The sequence below is a fragment of the Protopterus annectens genome, chromosome 7.part0, assembly GCF_019279795.1.
Source record: "Protopterus annectens isolate FY-2018-M chromosome 7.part0, PAN1.0, whole genome shotgun sequence".
In the NCBI taxonomy this organism is placed as follows: Eukaryota; Metazoa; Chordata; order Ceratodontiformes; family Protopteridae; genus Protopterus; species Protopterus annectens.
Genome location: NC_056739.1, coordinates 503,954,503 through 503,971,680, shown reverse-complemented (window position 1 = coordinate 503,971,680; position 17,178 = coordinate 503,954,503).

Sequence of the window (17,178 nt, the reverse complement as noted above, 5' to 3'; positions counted from 1 at the left end):
CCAGCTCCACCAAGTCTCTTCTTCAGTTTTTCCCATGAAAGTAGTCTAACTCTCAACCTAAGCACTTAAAAAGCATCCTACAGTCCAGCACTTGCTCAGACCTAATAGCAACCACTAATATACCCCAACACTTGATTGCCCAGCAGGGCAAGGCTCATCATTCACCCCTCACCAACCAAGTGACTAAGCAGCTCACCCTACTATTCAGGCATGACCAAATGGCAATTTCAGGTATACTCTCCAGTCCAGCTGGTGAACCTGGGTATCCTGAGGCAATGTTGCAACTGCCTCATGTATACAGACAAACCTCTCCTCCTACCACAAAACATTAACATATGCGAGAGATGCAATATATAGCTAAATTGGAGGCTAAGCTCTCTACACCCAAGACTGGAACAGGCAGTCATGAGGAGAAGATTAACACTTGCACCACACCTCCAGCCTCACATAGACATATTAAACCAGCACTGGAAAAAAATACACATAAATAGACAAAATCATACTCTGAGGCTCTAAATAAAAACCTGCAAAAGCATCATAGACCTCCAAAGCAGACACCAAAAAAACCTGCACCTCCCGTTACAAACCAGACAACACATAAAACACAAAATCAGTGTGCCGCACAATCACAGCCATAAAGGTGAAATACCATACCTAACACATTAGTAATAAGTGATTCTATAGTCAGGCACACTGATGACCCACTCACTAGGCTGGACAAGGAGAAGGTTACTGTTAGCTGCCTGTCAGGAGCCAGAATCCGCTACATAACACAAGCACTCAGGTCACTCCAGAACGAGTACAAATATGACTCTGTCATTGTTCATGTTGGTGTGAATGACCTGTGATGTACCTCCCTGGACTACATGAAAAGAGACATGAAAGAGCTCTCTGATCATGTAGCCCAGGTGGGTATGACCCTGAGTAACATCCTGCCCTCACCAAGAATGATACCGCAGTATAAAGAAAAAATGATCAATTTCAACAATTGGCTAAGCTTCTGGTGTCATTCAAAGGGGATCCAATGTCTGTCAGTCTGGGATGACATGCTCGACAAGCCTCATTGCTTCACAAGAGATGGCTTGCACCTGTCACCCCTAGGCTTTTGAATACTGGCCAAGGCTCTTGCTGCCCCCATAGTGTCTTTTTAGGCAAGGCTGAAAAGTCAAACCCATCTCCATAAACAGCACAAATAAAAAAATGAGGGTTATGCTACTCAATGCCAGGAGTTTAAATCTCAAAATGCATGTGCTCGAAGCACTCATCAGTATAGAGAACATTGCCATCTGTGCAGTAACTGAAACCTGGTTCAAGGTTCCACAGAGCTCCCCAGCACTACTGGGCTGCAACTCATACCACACATTTCGGCCACAAAACATGGACTGAAACACAAAAGGAGGGGGTGTATCCATACGTACACCTCCAGGTTAGTGGCGTAGCATGATACCTCCGAGATCATCCATGTGCAACTAACACCAGGCAAATCTGCAATGCAAATTGTGGCCTGCTACAGATCACCTTCCATGATCCAGGACCACCACTCCACCTTTCTGGAGACACTGGAAAACATGAAGGTCCTACTGAACACCCTGATATTGGGCGATTTCAATTACCCTACCGTTAACTGGGAAAACTACTCAAGTACAAACTCCCAGGTCAAGCTCTTCCTGGAATTTATAAACTCAAATGCCCTGGATCAGCTGGTAAACTCCCGTACCAGAGGTGAAAACATATTGGACCTGGTCATCACCAACATGGGCAACTGGTGTTCCACACCGGAGTTAAATCAGACCATAAACTAATCACTCTGGATGTCCACACCACACCACCACCTCCAGCCAAGGAAACCACAGTGAAAAACTTTTCTATGGCAAACTTCACCTTACTTAAGACAGAGGTGGTAAGTTTCACAGCCCCCACGCTAAAGGATAACAGTGTCCAAGATTCAGGAACCTTTACAAATGCACTCTATGAGCACCTACAAGGATGCATGGATCATGCCATCCCCTAGCAAAACCAAGATTCACTCCCCTAAGAGAAGGAAACCAGTCTGGTGGACTTCTGCAATAAACAGGCTATACAATAGAAGGAGGAAACTAGTTCAGAAAAAAAGCAAATCCCAAGAAGGAAAGACATCCCTGTTCAGTATCAGTAAGAAACTAAGGTCCCTCATAAAATCCTCCAAGGCTAACTTTGAAAGAAAAATAGCCAAGGATTCGAAAGATAACCACAAAGCCTTCTTTAGCTATGTCAAGAATCTAAGTGGCAACTCACAGATATGCTCTGAGCTAGTGCAAAATAGCAAAAATATACTGAACCCACCGATATTGCCAACATCCTGGCAGATAGATTCAGTGCAAACTTTACCACCCTTCTCACCCCCAAAAGGGCCCACAACAATACCGGAAAAGTGTAGTGGCCTGGAAATCACAGATGTACAGGTGAAAACAGCCCTTTCAAAAGCCAAAAGCATAGTTTCAATGGGGCCAGATGGTGTCCCAGGCTGAGTCTTGCATGAACTACAGAATGAACTAACCCCCCACCTAAACACATTGTTCAACCTCAGCCTCTCCACAGGCTACATGCCCATAGAATGGCACACAGCAACGGTTATTCCACTCCACAAAGGAGGGGGCCACAACTGACCCTGGTAACTATCGCACCATAAGCCTGATTAGCCTGGTCTGCAAGGCTATGGAGCGCATCATCATGGAACTCATTAACAAAGACATTGGGAACTTTCAAACATTTGACCCGAGCCAGCCCGGCTTTGTTAAGGGTAGATCATGCCTACTAAATCTGGTTGACTTCTTTGAGACAGTCACCAAGGCCATAGATGAGGGGAAGGTAGTTCGCACAGCCTACCTTGACCTCACCAAGGCTTTTGACACCATTCTCCACTCGGGAATTATAGAAAAACTCTCCAGCCTGAACATAAACCCCTATGTTATGAGATGGGTTGCCAACTGGCTTACAGACAGAACTCACACGGTAAGAATAGTGAGCTCCAGGTCCGACTCTAAACCAGTCATAAGTGGTGTCCCACAAGGCTCAGTCCTGGTACCCCTACTGTTCGGCATATACTTCTCAGAAGTACAGGCAAACATAGGAGGACTATGGCTAACCAAGTTTGCTGATGACTGCAAATTGGGAGCCATAATTGACTCTCTGGCTGACACATACATTCTTCAAAAAGGCCTTACTGAGATGGACACCTGGTGTCAAAGTTATGGTCTCAAGCTAAATGCCAAAAAATGCATAGTCATCCCGTTTGGGAAAAACAAAACACCCATGAATTACCACTTAGGTGGCAGCAGCCTTAATACAGTATTTGTAATAAGAGATCTGGGGACCCAGATAGATAGTAATCTCTCCTTTGGCAATCATATTGCCAAAGTAGTTAGGAAATCCTTCTATGTAGCCCATCTAATTACTAAAGGATTCACATCTAGAAATAAAGAGGTTATTGTGCCTCGCTACTTGTCACTCATCAGACCCATCTTAAAGTACAATGCCACATTTGGGATGTACCTCACAAGACACTTCCAACAGCTGGAAAGACCACAAAAGTACCTCACCAAGAGGATTAATGGCCTCAAACATATGTCCTATGCAGCCCGACTGGAAAAACTCCAGCTGTACTCAGTCACATATCGCTTACTCAGAGGTGATCTCTGCCTGACTTACAAAGCCATGCCCAACTCAGAATTGATGGACATGCTCCACCTAAAGAAATTCAAGTCACTGCAAGCCACTCGCTCTAGTGAGATAAACCTCACCACAACAATAAATAGAACATGCTGGAGGGATAGATTCCTGTCACAGAGACTCCCCATGCTTTGGAACAAAAGTCCTAACTACATTAGGCAGAGCACCTCACTAACACGCTTCAAGAGAAACCTTGACGAGTGGATGGGTAACAGAAAATACACCCCCGGGATCACTTCATTGGCTCTTCTTGACAGAGGCTCAATTAATTAATCAATGAGGCGGCGAAAGCTGACACACTCTGGCTAGGCTTATAAATGCCCTCGGGCAGATAGCCTATTACCTACCTATGAACCTATGAACATATATGTCTGTATTCCTATCCACTGTGTGTGCAAGGCATGAGTTGTGCATACTGACAAGTGTCTGCACTAACAACTGAAACTACCAGATATGTCTGGTCCACTGGTGTTTGCAGACATGGCCTTTATGAAGTGTGGGAGCATGCCCAGTATGACCTTTCAGTATGTTGTTGACTGACATTGCCTTCATTTCTCTAAGTGTATGAGCATGCCCAGTATGGCCATCTGTATTGCATGTGTGGATCAAGTCCAGGTAGTTTGTACTGCAGTGCTGACCTTTGTGTTGTACACTGACAGGTAGCATGCTGTGGCTGCAGAGTATGCATCGATCATTTGGCATTGACTGTTTCTACATTTCTGCATAGTGGGGGGGGGCACCTGACTATTTCTAAATTTCTACACAGGATTGGGGGGGCACACCTGACTGTTACTATATTTCTATGTAGGATGGGGGAAGGGCCCACCTGATTATTTCTACATTTCTACAGAGGAGAGGGGGGCACACCTGACTGTTACTGTATGTCTACGTAGGATGGGGGCACACCTGACACTTGTACATATTTGCTAGGACTGTGCTGATATGTCAGGCACTCCATTTCTGTCTGTAGTCTTACCTATTGTTTTGGCTAGAGGCATACCAGTGTACTACAGTTCTTAGCTTTTAATTACCTACATATTAGTTTCTGACTTCCTAGCCTTCACAACTGGCATCCAACTACCTGGCCTGCTGTAGTCTGTCTGTGTAGGCCTGGGGCAGGTTGCCCATAGCCCTCATTCAGAGGCCACAGTACAGCATTTGTTTGTATTTGTCTACACCTGTCCTGCTGGCTGTGACTGTTGTTGGGTATGTGACCCCCATCCTGACTGGCATGTATGAGTCACTTACTTTGTGGGTGTCCCAGCATTGAGGGTGGTGCTGCAGGGCTGCCTATGTCAGATGCACATAGTACACTCCATACTCATGTTTAGGCACAGGTAGTGTAATGTTTGTCATCCCTTTTACTATATGTGAGTCAGAGGGAGGTGCTATTCCCTGAGTCCCTCCCGTGTCAGTGTATGTGCTATGTGTTGCCTCTTTGCCAGGGCCAGGTCATACTGGGCACGCCTCTTTCTGCCTACTGGGGCAGGCTCAGGTTGTTCCTCCTCAGAGTCACTCTGTGCCTGTGCAGGCCTTGGCAATGGTGGGGGGCTGTGTGGCCATGCCCAATGCTGTTCCTGCTGCAGCTGTTTCCGCAGGATCATATTGTGTAGCATGGCACATACAAGGACAATTTGGGTACATGTAGTTGGTGAGTACTGCAAAGCTCCACCGGATGTGTCCAGGCACCAGAATCTTGACTTGAGCATCCCAAACATACGCTCTATTATGATTCTTATTTGTGAGTGTGTCTCATTATGAAGTTCTTGTTCTGGTGTGTGTGCATTTCTGATGGGTGTCATCAGCCACGGCTCCAGTGCATATCTAGCATCCCCCACTAGGTGACCGTGTGGGATGTCCCCATTTGCAAATCTCTGGTACAGCTGTGTCAGATGCCAGATGTGGGTATTGTGATAGCTTCCAGGGCAGCCAGCACACACGTTCAGTATTATGCCCTGGGCATCACACACAACCTGGCAGTTGATGGAGGGGAAGCCTTTGCGGTTGATGTAGACCTTACCCCGCTTACCGGGTGGTGCTTTGATGCATATGTACATGCAGTCTATTGCACCCACTACCTCAGAGTATTTTGCTATTTGGTGGAAGAGATGCATATTGCTGGCCAATGCCTCATGGGTGATGGGGAAATATATGTGCTCACCGACATGTGCTGACATGGCATCCAGGAACTGGTGGAGTACCCTGGATGCTGATGCCTGTGAAATCCCCATCATATTGTACCTGTAGATAGTATTCTTAGGCCTACACATACCTTGGTGTCCACTGGGATGGGTTCCACTCTGTTAGTTCTGTGTGTGAGGCATGGCCGGCACAGCTCAACAATTTGCTGTAGGAGGTCCCTGTCCATCCTATAGTGCTCCACTATCTCCAGCTCAAGTAGCCCTTGGTAGGTTACCCTGGGTCTGTACACTCTTCTCCGCCTCCTCACTGTGGGTTGGTCAGCAGCATTCACATCCTCACCTCTCCTCAGCCTCTTCCACAATTTGTATGATAGCTATTGCAGCCCCTAACATTTGCTGTTGTGAGTGTTAAAAGTTCCCTGCTTGTTTACATCAGTAGTGTAGAGTGTGGGAAAACCTAGAAGGGTAGGTGTTTGCATAGTTTATAGCAGTGTTCTGGGCTGGGCTGGTCTGCTGCCTGTGTAATTGTCTGGTTTTGATACGTTTCACCTGGCAGCTAAGCTAGTACTCCTTGATTACCTTCCTACTGCTGTTTTCCCTTCCCATTGCCGTTATGTTTAGGCTTGAGGGTGCAATGTGCAGAGTACTCAAATGTGTACACTGCTGCTATTTCCTGGTTTAACTTCTGTTTTCTTCCTGTAAAACCCAGTGGATGGCGTGCACACCCACTTACACTTTGTGAAGAGTGTTAGGCAGGTTTAGACACACCCCCTAGCTTAGCTGTGCTATGCTAGGAGCAAACCCAAGCCACAGGGCACCAATCTGCTTACAGTATGCCTGACAGACCCACCCATGATGTCACCTGCCTTCTAATCTTGCACTCAGCTATTCATACTCTTACACTTTTGGGACCTTCCTCACATGCAGGGAAAAACTGGGATTACCTGTCCTTCCCCTCATTTGCATAAGATTGCCTGCTAATGCATAGTTACATATGTCACACTGAGCCTCCCCCCTTAGCAACCACTATTCATTGGCAAGGTTGTCTTTTGCCTGCCATTGACTTGCATGGCAGAATACTGATTTTAGTTAGAATGCTTGTTTTAGGTTTATTTTCTTATTTTCCCACTGATCCCATTTACACGCCGCTGCCTTATGCTTAAACAGCCGAGATCAACAGAAATAAAATAAAGGTTGAATTTTTTACTTTTTGTATTGTTTGCAATGCCAATGGCCTTATACTTGGCTATTGGCTTGCTTCCTCAATGATATGCAGCCTTTATTTGGAGCTGTCATGTCTCCATTTTAGATTTTGCAAAACTGTACTTGGTTACTAATCAAATACATTTCTGAAGATTATGCTAGTCCTGCACGGCCTGAATCCAGCTTCCTGGATAGCAGATTTACTTCATTTTCATGGTTTTCACCAGCAAATGGGGTAATTTGCATACAGGGGCTGGGAATGTGCAGGACTAGTGCAAGAGTGTTCATGCATGTCAAATGGGCAGGTACGTGGATCGCTCGGCTGCCATACTGCCAGCATTACCTCTTACACTAATCATGCATGCTGTTCAGGGCTTGCTGAATCTGGGGGAGTTAGTATTACATTTGTAATATTTTGTAAACAAGTTACAATATCTCCGCAATCACTCAAGTTCCACACATACTGTCAGCAGCATTTTATTCACCTAACTGAGAGCTTTCATATGAGGCTAAGGAGTTCTGACTGTGTTACTTGATTATTGAGATATTTAGAAACATTTGAAAATTATATCTATATAAATCAATATCATAAAAACAACAGTTAGTATCTATTTATCTGCACTAAACAGAGGACAAATGTTAGTGCAGCTGATTTTGTCATTGTGTAAGCTTTAAGATGAAGGAGGAATTCAATAAAGCCTACACAGGGTGATTTTCCATGTAAGCAGAGTGGCATGGATCTAATACTGAAACCTGCAGCTGTGCAATCCAGTAAACAGAGCTGAGGGGCGTGCACGAGCAAGCAGACACAGAAGTGTCCATGGCATGCAAATCACATCAGAAGCAGGTGAAATTCATGCAAATAAGGATGTTCTGTGATCCAGAAAGCAGATAGGTATCCATGCAGAACCCGTGTTGGTGTAGGAAGTGTACATGGAAAATAAACATGTATAGAAATCTAATGTAAAAGCCCAATTAGAAGGTCATAAATGTATTGTTAGGCACAGATATGTGCAAATCTATTCCCTGTGAGTCCAAAAATTAATGCAAAATAATATAAAATAATATTTGTAATACCCATATTACATTTGGAAAGCATGTAGCAATGCGCAAACATGCTGTTATGCAAAAAAATATATATTAAAATGTTTAAAAACTAAAAATAAGACATATGTGAGAATAATGCATTATAGTGCCCATCATGCAGTATGTACAATGGTAGATTTCAATGTAGCTAAGGAGGCAGGCCCTGAAATAGTGAAGTAGCCAGGTTTTGTGCAAGAATCTGTAGGCAAATGAGCTGAGTTACTGAATAGCAAAAATGGGCCACCATATCTGCAGATAAAACCCATGTAGCCCCAGAACCATGTTGGTATCTGCAGAACAGTTAGACAACATAAAAAGGGGGTGTGTCACTATATATTTAAGTGGATTGGAGCTCAGCTGTGCCCGTTTGCACGTTGCACTGATGAGCTAAGCAGGGGAGGCTGTCCAGTGGTGCTTAGCTTTGTTTAGCTGCGGGGCACATGTTTTAGCTGGTTTAAGTTATGCTGAGCATGCCTGTGCATGGGGTGTGTCCAGACTGCTGAGCAGTGTTTAAACTAGTGCTGTGGGTTTGAGTGCTGTGCCACAGTCAGGGAAGGCATTAAAAAAAAAAAAGAAATAGCCTGGGAAAGCCAATCATGTATAAATTATTGATAAGCCCTGTTCCACTGACACTGGGCCATTCAAACCCCTCAGTGATATACCTGGAAGGTGGACTGCATCATAGTTAGCCAATCACACAAGCTGCATCTGCAGCACACCACTATAAAGTATGCATACACCCTACAATCTGATTTTTCACCCAACTATGCACCATTGGAGCACAGACTTGGGAATGTTAACTGACATAATGCTAGGGACTGCTGCTGCACTGCTACATCTGTATTTGTTAAAGGCTGAAGGCAGTGCTGATCCTGATGCTGACAATAGGCCTAGATTGAGAGGGTAAACAGTGTTCAGGCAAAGAGTAACCTTCCAGGAGCTACATGAGCTGGAGATTGTAGAGTGCTACAGGGTGGACAGGGACATACTACAAGAACTCACAGAGCTTTGCCGGCCTCAACTCAGACCCAGAGCCAACAGATGTGAACCCATCCCAGTGGAAACAAAGGTATATGTAGCCCTTAGAATACTAGCTACAGGTACTTTTCAAAGGTCAACTCGAGACATGATGGGGTCTCACGGGGATCTGAATCCAGGGTACTCCACCAGTTCCTGGCTGCCATGCAAACACATGCCAGTGAGCACATTTATTTACCCTGCACCCCTGAGGAGAGGACCTGCAGTATGCATCTCTTCCACCATTCCACCATATAACACACTACCCTGAGGTACTGGGTGCTATAGACTGCACTCATGTGCACATGAAAGCACAGCCTGGTGAGGAGGGTTGAGTCTATGTCAATGGCTAGGGGTATCACTCCATCAACTAACAGGTCATGTGCAATACCCTGGGAATTATCATGAGTGTGGGTGCTGGCAGCCCTGGCAGTTATCATGACACCCATATCTGGCATCTATCAAAGCTGTACCAGATGTTTGCCAGGGGGGACATCCCGTTCAGCCATCTAGTGGGGGATGCTGGCTATGCACTGGAAACATGGATGATGATACCCATCAGAAATATATGCACACCTTCTGATGAATGCCATAATGAGGGACACACACAACCTAGAAACATCATAGAGCATGTATTTGGGATGCTCAAGTCATGGTTCTGCTGCCTCGATATATCTGGTGGAGCCCTGCAGTACTCTCCTGACACATGTGCACAGATGTTTACAGTATGCGCCATGCTACCAATATGATCTTGCAGAAACAGCTGTGCAGGATCTTCAGAGGGAAGGGCCCACAACCCGCCACCAATGCCAGGGTCCCCACAGCCACAGGGAGTCTTGGAGGAGGCACACCCTGAGCCTGTCCTTGTAGGCAGATGTAGGTGTGCCCAGTATGCCCTGGCCTCTGGAAAGAGGCAACACATAGCACATGCACTGAAAACCTAGTGTCCTATGGACTGACACCTCACAAATATAGTAAAAAGGATGCCAGTCACACCACACAAAATGTAACTTACCATGTACTTGCTGTGTACTGTGTGCATCACACAGAGTCATCCCTGAAGCACTGTTATCTCAACTGCTGCAGTCATAAGGTAAGTCACTCTGCTTTACAGCAAATGTATGAGGTGTTTGACTATGGTAGCATTTATATGGACCTGCTGCATGTATCCAAGGGAATTGAATGGGATACTGGGATACCTGCAGAGATCTAATAGTTATGTGGGACAACAGGAATGTTCTGTCCAATACTGGGTTCCCCATAATATGCAGTAGGCCACAAGACAGTAAAAACCCACTGCACTATGTGAGGGAATTGCCAAACAGTGGGGTCATAGGACAGATGCATGACAGTCAATGCTACAGTCCCCTACCTCCAACACAGCCATGTTCCCATACAATTGCAGTAACAGTATGTTAGCAAGGTTATAGTAGCAGACCACACAATCCCAGGGTTGTCCCAAACAACCTGGTGACATGTCCTAATTCCTCAATATGCAGGGGTCAAAGTTATGTCTGACTGCTGTTGATAGTGTCCGAAATTAAACCTTATTTTCTGGTGGCTGGTGTGGCTTAGTGGGTGAAGTACATTAGCATGGTTGATGGTGTTCATGGTTTGAAGCTGGCTGCACCTCCAATTTTGCATGTGATGTATCCCTATGGTAGGAGTCCCACAGACTGTCAATATGTCACTGTTTGTTGCTACAAGAACGCTGGGCAATGCCAGAGACAATGGAGGGATAGGGGGCCTCAGCTATGGACATTACACATGCTCTGAGTAACCTAGAAGGTAGGAAGTGTAACACCAAGTTGCAACAAGTCAGAGTAGCAGCAGGATGTACAGACCATCATGTAACTTTGTCGGTACCCACAACAAATCAGTGGGCACCATGTAGTTGTATATTACCAAAAAAAACACAACTGTTTAAGGAGCAGAGCAGACATATAGGGCAGAATTCTGGACATCCTGCGAAACATGTACAGTCAGAGATGTGAAGTCTGTAACCCTGTGCATGGTGTTACTTCATGTAGCCCAGTTACACCATACCTACAACTACTCGGAGCAAGAAATATAGAAAAAGCCATGAACAGGAGTGGGACAAAGGCCCACATATAAGGAGAAGGATTAACTAGTGGCCACACAAATGTAGATAGTACAGAGAATAACAAGTCACCTAGTAGCATGGGTCCCTGCTGTGTATGGAGTCAGTAAATCAACTGTCTCCCATCAGTTCCTAACAGCAGTCCACAATAATTTGCCACTCATGAACCAGAAAATCACAATGCTATGTAAAACATACCAGAAATATGATGTAAAACCCTGTACAATTGATTAACAATCTGCACATACCATAGGTATGACTCAGATATTATGTGTAGCACACAGCCAGGGAATCCCTTGGATATAATATGAGGGAGGTGCTGGACTGTTGAATCAGGTGCAGCAGCCAACTGGCCACACAAAATCCTTGACTGGAGTACAGGTAGGTCTGGCCTGGAGTAACATTGTAAGTACTGATGGTCACACTGGGCATGTTCCTACACTTAGCTAATTTCGGTCCATGTCTGATGGCTCATCTACCCAATGAACTGTGATGTGAATATATCACTCTGCATACAGACAGGTTTGTATATGTTGCTGTTGCTCCCTATCCCCATCAGACAAGATTACCCTTATCTATCAGTATGTGGTGTGTATATATATATATATATATATATATATATATATATGTGTGTGTGTGTGTGTGTGTGTGTGTGTGTGTGTGTGTGTGTGTGTGTGTGTGTGTGTGTGTGTGTGTGTGTGTATCTGTATCTATATATTTATATATAACTATATAGAGGTAACATACGTATATGTGTGTGTGTATGTATATATATATATATATATATATATATATATATATACATATAATCCACAAACAAATCCAGCACTCGTGTAGAATAAAATCCACAATCACCAGAGTATTTAACTATTTATTGGCAAACCTGCCCAAAAACACACAGACCGGTGGCCGGTTTCGCTCGCAGTGTCTTCAGTGTGTGAATTCAACAATCAAGGACCCGGATTATATACGTAAATGGCGCTAACCGTCACATATTAAGAGACCGTGACACCTTATACCTCACAGCAAATGCTGACCCAAGGCTAAAACAAAACACAAAAGAACCCAAAAACCACTGTTACAAAACCATTATCAAACATGAAATGCCCCAACCCATTGTCTTAAATATAATGTTGGATGCACCCTTATCAAGCAAAACTTAGATATACCTGGATGTCTCAAATTAAGCTATTACCTACTACCACATACTGCCCCTATTTTTATAACAAGTAATGAAAGGATATTTTAAAGTCATACACTATTCTCACCATTACTATATTGAGTAAATTGCTATGAAAACTTATGTATGTAAATTTATTACCAATGATCATTTAAACCTGGCTTAAATAAAGCCCCTAAGTTCACTATCCATCTTCGTTCCTTTTGGGTCAAAATGTCATGTTTTCTTTGATCATTAACATTATGTGTGACCACCATATCCAATCCTATAAAAATAAAATGAGCAGATACATGTGTCAATTTGTGCTTGTACAGGGCACTTCTTGTACGTTGACACTTAATGTCACTAATATGCAAAGCAATTCTTTGCTTAAAAGTACAAGAAGTTTGCCCCACATAGAAGGCACCACATTGGCAAACCGCCATGTATACTACCCATGTACTATTGCAAGTAATAAGACTACGAATGTCAAAAACTTTTTTAGTATTTACCGATGTAAAGGATTTAGTTTTGGCCATAATATTACAGTATTTACAAGCTCCACAAAAAGTGCTCCCTACAGTGACTGTGTTTATAGCTCTTGTTACCTCCCCTTTCTTAAATGATGAAAAATATTGTCCCAAGTTTTTGCCACTTCTATAACCATAATGACATTCATTATCCACATATCTAGTGAAAAATGCATCAGACTTCAATATATGCCAATGCTGAGCTAATACATTTTTTATACGATATGTATTGCTTCCATACGTTGTTATGAATCTAATAAATTGACTATTGTCCCTATTCTCTTGATCCTCCAATAAGGTAGTTCTTTCTATATACGTTGCTTCCCTATAAGCCTGTTGAACTAAATTATTGCTATATCCCCTATTCTGAAATCTGACTTTTAAATCCGCTGCCTGCTTATGAAATTTATTTTCCAAGGAACAGATCTTTCTGATTCTTCGAAATTGTGATTTTGATATGTTTTGGATAGTGTGTGTGTGTGTGTGTGGGGGGGGGGGGGGTGACAGCTACTGGCATAAAGAAATCCATTTTTTGAAAATGTTTTTTTGTAAAGATCCGTATATACGGAACCATCATCTGTTTTTCCAACCGTAACATCCAGAAATTGAACTTCCTGTATATGGATTGTTCCAGAAAAAATTATACCAAATCTATTGGAATTAAGATATTCCACAAATAACTGCCAGTGCTGTTCAGATCCCCCCCACACTATCCAACAATCATCCAAATATCTCCTCCACATCACTAATGGCTGTTTAAAACAAACAGGCATAGAATATATATAAAGCATTTCCAAATATCCCATAAAGAGATCAGCATAAGTGGGGGCAAAAGTAGCCCCCATAGCTGTTCCCTTTACCTGTATATACCATGTATTATTCAAAGTGAAGGTATTGTGTTCTAATACTAACTGTAGTATGTGTATCAGAAATTCCTGTTCCTGTCTGGAATATAAGCCTGACTGTGACATCCAGTACTGCACTGCTTCGATACCTCCATCATGAGGTATTGATGTGTACAACGACTGTACATCTAATGTACCCAAATACTGTTCTTTAGTAACTTCTATCTCATCAATTAACGCCAAAAATTGCTGTGTCACGTATCATGCAGTGACGAAGTTTAACAGTTTTTTTAACCAATATTCAAGGTACTCAGAAAGAGGTTCGGTCAAAGATCCCCTGCCTGCTACTATTGGACGTCCAGGGGGATTGATAATACTTTTATGAATCTTAGGGACCATGTAAAAATATTGTGTCATAGGGTGTTGCACCTGTAGCTGTTTAAGTAGTTGCAGACTAATTATCTGTCGTTGGTAAACTTCTTCTAAATAGGCATCAATCTGATGCTTATGTTGTTGAATAGGGTCTTCACTAAGACTTAAATAGTACTCAGTATTGGTTAACTGTCTATTGGCTTCTATTAAATAATGTTCCCTCTCCCAAATCACAACAGCACCCCCTTTGTCTGCTCCAATAATAACTATGTCGTGATTATTCATCAACCTGTTTAGAGCATACTTTTCTTCTGGATTCAAATTTTGTGAACCAATATTAAAGATGTCAGATTGATTAACATGCAGATCTTTCAAAATAATCTGTTCAAAGGTCTTAATAGTGCTGTGATATGGTGGCATAAATTGTGATTTTCTAAACTTAAAGCCTATAGACTCCCCTATATTACTAGCTGTATCCTTATGTGCATAAAAATATTTAAGATTCAGCTATCTGCAAAAACTTTTAACATCGTTAACAATATCATAATGTGAGACAAAAAAAGAAGGTATGAACCCAAGGCCTTTATTCAACACACTGAATTCACTGGAGGAAAATTCAAATCTTCTTAGATTAATAACCAGATTATTTATGTCATTAACTAACTCAGTTCTGTTTAGTCTTTCAGAGTCTGTTGCTGCTGGAATTGGTCTTGAAATATCTGTTGTACTGCCTCGTCCACGTCCACGATGTTTCCGCCCTGCCCGTCTAAAGGGATTTTATATCTTTTACTGGCTGGTGATGGTACATCAGGCAAATCCCCCATCTCCGGTTCAGTATCGGTATTGGACATACTAGATGAATATTCAGAACCACTCGTTGCAGTTTCTCTTCTCCTCAATATTGATTTCACCTATTTCCTTTTGGGCCTAGGGACCTGTTTATCATTTGTAAATCTAACACCTTTCTTCTGTTTTTTCCAAGTATACATGGTTGCTTGTTGAAAATCAGTAACATCCCTCTGGTATTTCTGCATCTTTCTTTTGGCTAGCTCTTGATTATATTTCTCTATGTCGACTATAAACTTTGCATGTAAATCCTTATATTCCAAGGCATTAGTATGTTCTGTGTATTCTCAAAACACTGCTCAAGCTTTGCTAATAAATCGGGCAATTGGTTTTCATAATGTTCCACTAATAACTGTATAAACATACATGAAGCTGTCGCTTGTATTGTTCTCCATTTATGCATAAAAATTGCATCATTATTGCCCAAACCTGGTTCTACATAAACACGCAAGCCCCTTGGTATAATCTTAGCAGTCAAATACGCCTTTAATAGTTTACAGTGCCAAACACAAGAGCGTACTCATTTAGAAACTTCCGTCAATGAAATGAAGCCCTCCACCACTTCAACTGGTTTATTGGAAACATTAGTTAGCGTTTTATTCATATTGCTTTCCCCCGTAAAACAAGCACTGTCATCCTTATCCGCAGTTAAATTTTTTATGTAACATAAAAAATCCATTCCTTGAGCCATGTTAGGGCTGGTGTAGATAGAATAATTAAACTATAGTCAAAAACTCTGCTGAAAAAATAAGAGATGTTACCTGAAACTGTACCACACAAAGTACAAATGCCAATATTTTAGTACAAAACGATCCCCAGGCCCTTCCGTAATGAAGAAATGCAACAAGGGAGTGTTCCAGCATCTAAATAATACAGTTCCCAACCAAAATGGATGCGCGGAATGAAAAACTGGTGCACGGACCTCAATACATAATCCACAAACAAATCCAGCACTCGTGTAGAATAAAATCTACTGTCAGCAGAGTATTTGACTATTTATTGGCAAACCTCCCCAAAAATACACAGACCGGTGGCCGGTTTCGCTCGCAGTGTCTTCAGTGTGTGAATTCATCATTCAAGGACCCGGATTATATACGTAAACGGCTTGTCAACCCATTGTCTTATAGTAATGGTGAGAATAGTGTATGACCTTAGAATATCCTTTCATTACTTGTTATAAAAATAGAGGCAGTATGTGGTAGTAGGTAATAGCTTAATTTGAGACATCCAGGTATATCTAAGTTTTGCTTGATAAGGGTGCATCCAACATTATATTTAAGACAATGGGTTGGGGCATTTCATGTTTGATAATGGTTTTGTAACAGTGGTTTTTGGGTTGGTTTGTGTTTTGTTATAGCCTTGGGTCAGCATTTGCTGTGAGGTATAAGGTGTCACTGTTTCTTTTAATACGTGACGGTTAGCGCCATTTACGTATATAATCCGGATCCTTGAATGATGAATTCACACACTGAAGACGCTGCAAGCGAAACCGGCCACCGGTCTGTGTATTTTTGGACAGGTTTGCCAATATATAGTCAAATACTCTGCTGACTGTGGATTTTATTTTACACGAGTGCTGGATTTGTTTGTGGATTATATATTGAGGTCCGTGCACCAGTTTTTCGATCCGCGCATCCATTTTGGTTGGGAACTGTATTATTTAGATGCTGGAACACTCCCTTGTTACATTTCTTCATTACGGAAGGGCCTGGGGACCGTTTTGGACTAAAATATTGACATTTGTACTTTATGTGGTACAGTTTCAGGTAACATCTCTTATTTTTTCAGCAGAGTTTTTGACCTTAGTTTAATTATTCTATCTACACCAGCCCTAACATGGCTCAAGGAATGGATTTTTTATGTTACATAAAAAATTTAACTGCGGATAAGGATGACAGTGCTTGTTTTACGGGGGAAAGCAATATGAATAAAATGCTAACTAATGTTTCCAATAAACCAGTTGAAGTGGTGGAGAGCTTCATTTCATTGACGGAAGCTTCTAAACGAGTACGCTCTTGTGTTTGGCACTGTAAACTATTAAAGGCGTATTTGACTGCTAAGATTATACCAAGGGGCTTGCGTGTTTATGTAGAACCAGGTTTGGGCAATAATGATGCAATTTTTATGCATAAATGGAGAACAATACAAGCGACAGCTTCATGTATGTTTA